The sequence below is a fragment of the Penaeus vannamei genome, chromosome 2 (assembly GCF_042767895.1).
Source record: "Penaeus vannamei isolate JL-2024 chromosome 2, ASM4276789v1, whole genome shotgun sequence".
Classification (NCBI taxonomy): domain Eukaryota; kingdom Metazoa; phylum Arthropoda; class Malacostraca; order Decapoda; family Penaeidae; genus Penaeus; species Penaeus vannamei.
The window spans coordinates 46,508,221-46,515,720 of record NC_091550.1 but is presented as its reverse complement, the minus strand read 5'-3'; the positions used below and the strand labels follow the sequence as shown (position 1 = coordinate 46,515,720).

General features: G+C 43.9%; 1 protein-coding gene across 1 annotated transcript in view; it reads right to left on the bottom strand.

The window, feature by feature from the left end:
• The window catches only part of LOC113828339 (cytochrome c oxidase subunit 6C-1), a 287,402-nt gene that overhangs the window by 279,623 nt on the left and 279 nt on the right, over positions 1–7,500 (bottom strand). The window lies entirely within an intron of this gene.

The window sequence follows — 7,500 nt, the reverse complement described above, 5'->3', positions numbered from 1 at the left end:
TATATATATATACATATATATACATATATATCATGTCTATATCTATCTATCTATCTATATATATATATATATATACATATACATATATATCTTTTTAAACATTGAACCTTGAGCATTATTAAATAGATTCCAAAGTCGCACTCCAAGCGTATCTTACACTGAGCTGGCGAGTGATCCAGGAATTCCAGCAGGAATTTTACTCCTTTTTTGAATCAAGCCAAAGTATCCGAGCACAGAAAGTCTCTCAAAACCGGTGCCTTATCAAAGCCCGCATGTCGGCGAGGCTAAAGGAGTGAGGCTTCACTTCACTCCACACGAAGCTTCACTAGTTTGTCTCGCTGGCCCGGTGTGGCTGAGGTTGTGGTCAAAGAATGAAATATCTGAACCGATGTGGCTGAGGTTGTGGTCAAAGAATGAAATATCTGAACCGATGTGGCTGAGGTTGTGGTCAAAGAATGAAATATCTGAACCGATGTGGCTGAGGTTGTGGTCAAAGGATGAAATATCTGAACCGATGTGGCTGAGGTTGTGGTCAAAGAATGAAATATCTGAACCGATGTGGCTGAGGTTGTGGTCAAAGGATGAAATATCTGAACCGATGTGGCTGAGGTTGTGGTCAAAGAATGAAATATCTGAACCGATGTGGCTGAGGTTGTGGCCAAAGGATGAAATATCTGAACCGATGTGGCTGAGGTTGTGGTCAAAGAATGAAATATCTGAACCGATGTGGCTGAGGTTGTGGTCAAAGAATGAAATATCTGAACCGATGTGGCTGAGGTTGTGGCCAAAGGATGAAATATCTGAACCGATGTGGCTGAGGTTGTGGTCAAAGAATGAAATATCTGAACCGATGTGGCTGAGGTTGTGGCCAAAGGATGAAATATCTGAACCGATGTGGCTGAGGTTGTGGCCAAAGGATGAAATATCTGAACCGATGTGGCTGAGGTTGTGGTCAAAGAATGAAATATCTGAACCGATGTGGCTGAGGTTGTGGCCAACCGATGTGGCTGAGGTTGTGGCCAAAGGATGAAATATCTGAACCGATGTGGCTGAGGTTGTGGCCAACCGATGTGGCTGAGGTTGTGGTCAAAGAATGAAATATCTGAACCGATGTGGCTGAGGTTGTGGTCAAAGAATGAAATATCTGAACCGATGTGGCTGAGGTTGTGGTCAAAGAATGAAATATCTGAACCGATGTGGCTGAGGTTGTGGTCAAAGGATGAAATATCTGAACCGATGTGGCTGAGGTTGTGGTCAAAGAATGAAATATCTGAACCGATGTGGCTGAGGTTGTGGTCAAAGGAAGAAATATCTGAACCGATGTGGCTGAGGTTGTGGTCAAAGAATGAAATATCTGAACCGACGTGGCTGAGGTTCTGGTCAAAGGATGAAATATCTGAACCGATGTGGCTGAGGTTGTGGTCAAAGAATGAAATATCTGAACCGATGTGGCTGAGGTTGTGGTCAAAGGAAGAAATATCTGAACCGATGTGGCTGAGGTTGTGGTCAAAGAATGAAATATCTGAAGCGATGTGGCTGAGGTTGTGGTCAAAGAATGAAATATCTGAACCGATGTGGCTGAGGTTGTGGTCAAAGGAAGAAATATCTGAACCGATGTGGCTGAGGTTGTGGTCAAAGGATGAAATATCTGAACCGATGTGGCTGAGGTTGTGGTCAAAGAATGAAATATCTGAACCGATGTGGCTGAGGTTGTGGTCAAAGAATGAAATATCTGAAGCGATGTGGCTGAGGTTGTGGTCAAAGAATGAAATATCTGGCCCGATGTGGCTGAGGTTGTGGTCAAAGAATGAAATATCTGAACCGATGTGGCTGAGGTTGTGGTCAAAGAATGAAATATCTGGCCCGATGTGGCTGAGGTTGTGGTCAAAGAATGAAATATCTGAACCGATGTGGCTGAGGTTGTGGTCAAAGAATGAAATATCTGAACCGATGTGGCTGAGGTTGTGGTCAAAGAATGAAATATCTGAACCGATGTGGCTGAGGTTGTGGTCAAAGAATGAAATATCTGAAGCGATGTGGCTGAGGTTGTGGTCAAAGAATGAAATATCTGAACCGATGTGGCTGAGGTTGTGGTCAAAGGATGAAATATCTGAACCGATGTGGCTGAGGTTGTGGTCAAAGAATGAAATATCTGAACCGATGTGGCTGAGGTTGTGGTCAAAGAATGAAATATCTGGCCCGATGTGGCTGAGGTTGTGGTCAGAGGAAGAAATATCTGAACCGATGTGGCTGAGGTTGTGGTCAAAGAATGAAATATCTGAACCGATGTGGCTGAGGTTGTGGTCAAAGAATGAAATATCTGAACCGATGTGGCTGAGGTTGTGGTCAAAGAATGAAATATCTGAACCGATGTGGCTGAGGTTGTGGTCAAAGGAAGAAATATCTGAACCGATGTGGCTGAGGTTGTGGTCAAGGAATGAAATATCTGAACCGATGTGGCTGAGGTTGTGGTCAAAGAATGAAATATCTGAACCGATGTGGCTGAGGTTGTGGTCAAAGGAAGAAATATCTGAACCGATGTGGCTGAGGTTGTGGTCAAAGAATGAAATATCTGAACCGAGGTGGCTGAGGTTGTGGTCAAAGAATGAAATATCTGAACCGATGTGGCTGAGGTTGTGGTCAAAGAATGAAATATCTGAACCGATGTGGCTGAGGTTGTGGTCAAAGAATGAAATATCTGAAGCGATGTGGCTGAGGTTGTGGTCAAAGAATGAAATATCTGAAGCGATGTGGCTGAGGTTGTGGTCAAAGAATGAAATATCTGAACCGATGTGGCTGAGGTTGTGGTCAAAGAATGAAATATCTGAACCGATGTGGCTGAGGTTGTGGTCAAAGAATGAAATATCTGAACCGATGTGGCTGAGGTTGTGGTCAAAGGAAGAAATATCTGAACCGATGTGGCTGAGGTTGTGGTCAAAGAATGAAATATCTGAACCGATGTGGCTGAGGTTGTGGTCAAAGGATGAAATATCTGAACCGATGTGGCTGAGGTTGTGGTCAAAGAATGAAATATCTGAACCGATGTGGCTGAGGTTGTGGTCAAAGAATGAAATATCTGAACCGATGTGGCTGAGGTTGTGGTCAAATGATGAAATATCTGAACCGATGTGGCTGAGGTTGTGGCCAAAGAATGAAATATCTGAAGCGATGTGGCTGAGGTTGTGGTCAAAGAATGAAATATCTGAACCGATGTGGCTGAGGTTGAGGTCAAAGGAAGAAATATCTGAACCGATGTGGCTGAGGTTGTGGTCAAAGGAAGAAATATCTGAACCGATGTGGCTGAGGTTGTGGCCAAAGAATGAAATATCTGAACCGATGTGGCTGAGGTTGTGGTCAAAGAATGAAATATCTGAACCGATGTGGCTGAGGTTGTGGTCAAGGAATGAAATATCTGAACCGATGTGGCTGAGGTTGTGGTCAAAGGAAGAAATATCTGAACCGATGTGGCTGAGGTTGTGGTCCAAGAATGAAATATCTGAACCGATGTGGCTGAGGTTGTGGTCAAAGGAAGAAATATCTGAACCGATGTGGCTGAGGTTGTGGTCAAAGAATGAAATATCCGAACCGACGTGGCTGAGGTTGTGGTCAAAGAATGAAATATGTGAACCGGTGTGGCTGAGGTTGTGGTCAAAGAATGAAATATCTGAACGGATGTGGCTGAGGTTGTGGTCAAAGAATGAAATATCTGAACCGATGTGGCTGAGGTTGTGGTCAAAGAATGAAATATCTGAACGGATGTGGCTGAGGTTGTGGTCAAAGGAAGAAATATCTGAACCGATGTGGCTGAGGTTGTGGTCAAAGAATGAAATATCCGAACCGATGTGGCTGAGGTTGTGGTCAAAGGATGAAATATATGAACCGACGTGGCTGAGGTTGTGGTCAAAGAATGAAATATCTGAACCGATGTGGCTGAGGTTGTGGTCAAAGAATGAAATATCTGAAGCGATGTGGCTGAGGTTGTGGTCAAAGGATGAAATATCTGATCCGATGTGGCTGAGGTTGTGGTCAAAGGATGAAATATCTGAACCGATGTGGCTGAGGTTGTGGTCAAAGAATGAAATATCTGAACCGATGTGGCTGAGGTTGTGGTCAAAGAATGAAATATCTGAACCGAGGTGGCTGAGGTTGTGGTCAAAGAATGAAATATCTGAACCGAGGTGGCTGAGGTTGTGGTCAAAGAATGAAATATCTGAACCGAGGTGGCTGAGGTTGTGGTCAAAGAATGAAATATCTGAACCGAGGTGGCTGAGGTTGTGGTCAAAGAATGAAATATCTGAACCGAGGTGGCTGAGGTTGTGGTCAAAGAATGAAATATCTGAACCGAGGTGGCTGAGGTTGTGGTCAAAGAATGAAATATCTGAACCGAGGTGGCTGAGGTTGTGGTCAAAGAATGAAATATCTGAACCGAGGTGGCTGAGGTTGTGGTCAAAGAATGAAATATCTGAACCGAGGTGGCTGAGGTTGTGGTCAAAGAATGAAATATCTGAACCGAGGTGGCTGAGGTTGTGGTCAAAGAATGAAATATCTGAACCGAGGTGGCTGAGGTTGTGGTCAAAGAATGAAATATCTGAACCGATGTGGCTGAGGTTGTGGTCAAAGAATGAAATATCTGAACCGATGTGGCTGAGGTTGTGGTCAAAGAATGAAATATCTGAACCGATGTGGCTGAGGTTGTGGTCAAAGAATGAAATATCTGAACCTATGTGGCTGAGGTTGTGGTCAAAGAATGAAATATCTGAACCGATGTGGCTGAGGTTGTGGTAAAAGAATGAAATATCTGAACCGAGGTGGCTGAGGTTGTGGTCAAAGAATGAAATATCTGAACCGAGGTGGCTGAGGTTGTGGTCAAAGAATGAAATATCTGAACCTATGTGGCTGAGGTTGTGGTCAAAGAATGAAATATCTGAACCGATGTGGCTGAGGTTGTGGTCAAAGAATGAAATATCTGAACCGAGGTGGCTGAGGTTGTGGTCAAAGAATGAAATATCTGAACCGATGTGGCTGAGGTTGTGGTCAAAGAATGAAATATCTGAACCGATGTGGCTGAGGTTGTGGTCAAAGGATGAAATATCTGAACCGACGTGGCTGAGGTTGTGGTCAAAGAATGAAATATCTGAACCGATGTGGCTGAGGTTGTGGTCAAAGAATGAAATATCTGAACCGATGTGGCTGAGGTTGTGGTCAAAGAATGAAATATGTGAAACGATGTGGCTGAGGTTGTGGTCAAAGAATGAAATATCTGAACCGATGTGGCTGAGGTTGTGGTCAAAGAATGAAATATCTGAACCGATGTGGCTGAGGTTGTGGTCAAAGGATGAAATATCTGAACCGATGTGGCTGAGGTTGTGGTCAAAGAATGAAATATCTGAACCTATGTGGCTGAGGTTGTGGTCAAAGAATGAAATATCTGAACCGATGTGGCTGAGGTTGTGGTCAAAGGATGAAATATCCGAACCGATGTGGCTGAGGTTGTGGTCATAGAATGAAATATCTGAACCGACGTGGCTGAGGTTGTGGTCAAAGAATGAAATATCTGAACCGATGTGGCTGAGGTTGTGGTCAAAGAATGAAATATCTGAACCGATGTGGCTGAGGTTGTGGTCAAAGGATGAAATATCTGAACCGATGTGGCTGAGGTTGTGGTCTAAGGATGAAATATCTGAACCGATGTGGCTGAGGTTGTGGTCAAAGAATGAAATATGTGAAACGATGTGGCTGAGGTTGTGGTCAAAGAATGAAATATCTGAACCGATGTGGCTGAGGTTGTGGTCAAAGAATGAAATATCTGAACCGATGTGGCTGAGGTTGTGGTCAAAGGATGAAATATCTGAACCGATGTGGCTGAGGTTGTGGTCAAAGAATGAAATATCTGAACCTATGTGGCTGAGGTTGTGGTCAAAGAATGAAATATCTGAACCGATGTGGCTGAGGTTGTGGTCAAAGGATGAAATATCCGAACCGATGTGGCTGAGGTTGTGGTCATAGAATGAAATATCTGAACCGACGTGGCTGAGGTTGTGGTCAAAGAATGAAATATCTGAACCGATGTGGCTGAGGTTGTGGTCAAAGAATGAAATATCTGAACCGATGTGGCTGAGGTTGTGGTCAAAGGAAGAAATATCTGAACCGGTGTGGCTGAGGTTGTGGTCAAAGGATGAAATATCTGAACCGATGTGGCTGAGGTTGTGGTCAAAGAATGAAATATCTGAACCGATGTGGCTGAGGTTGTGGTCAAAGGATGAAATATCTGAACCGATGTGGCTGAGGTTGTGGTCAAAGAATGAAATATCTGAACCGATGTGGCTGAGGTTGTGGTCAAAGGATGAAATATCTGAACCGATGTGGCTGAGGTTGTGGTCAAAGAATGAAATATCTGAACCGATGTGGCTGAGGTTGTGGTCAAAGGAAGAAATATCTGAACCGATGTGGCTGAGGTTGTGGTCAAAGAATGAAATATCTGAACCGATGTGGCTGAGGTTGTGGTCAAAGAATGAAATATCTGAACCGATGTGGCTGAGGTTGTGGTCAGAGGAAGAAATATCTGAACCGATGTGGCTGAGGTTGTGGTCAAAGGAAGAAATATCTGAACCGATGTGGCTGAGGTTGTGGTCAAAGAATGAAATATCTGAACCGATGTGGCTGAGGTTGTGGTCAAGGAATGAAATATCTGAACCGATGTGGCTGAGGTTGTGGTCAAAGGATGAAATATCTGAACCGATGTGGCTGAGGTTGTGGTCAAAGAATGAAATATCTGAACCGATGTGGCTGAGGTTGTGGTCAAAGAATGAAATATCTGAACCGATGTGGCTGAGGTTGTGGTCAAAGAATGAAATATCTGAACCGATGTGGCTGAGGTTGTGGTCAAAGAATGAAATATCTGAACCGATGTGGCTGAGGTTGTGGTCAAAGAATGAAATATCTGAACCGATGTGGCTGAGGTTGTGGTCAAAGAATGAAATATCTGAACCGATGTGGCTGAGGTTGTGGCCAAAGAATGAAATATCTGAACCGATGTGGCTGAGGTTGTGGTCAAAGAATGAAATATCTGAACCGATGTGGCTGAGGTTGTGGTCAAAGAATGAAATATCTGAACCGATGTGGCTGAGGTTGTGGTCAAAGGAAGAAATATCTGAACCGATGTGGCTGAGGTTGTGGTCAAAGAATGAAATATCTGAACCGATGTGGCTGAGGTTGTGGTCAAAGGAAGAAATATCTGAACCGATGTGGCTGAGGTTGTGGTCAAAGAATGAAATATCTGAACCGATGTGGCTGAGGTTGTGGTCAAAGAATGAAATATCTGAACCGATGTGGCTGAGGTTGTGGTCAAAGAATGAAATATCTGAACCTGATCAAAAGGAACTCAGCTTCACTCCACACGAAGCTTCACTAGTTTGTCTCGCTGGCCCGATGTGGCTGAGGTTGTGGTCAAAGGAAGAAATATCTGCACATGATCAAAAGGAACTCATTCTTAACATGTAG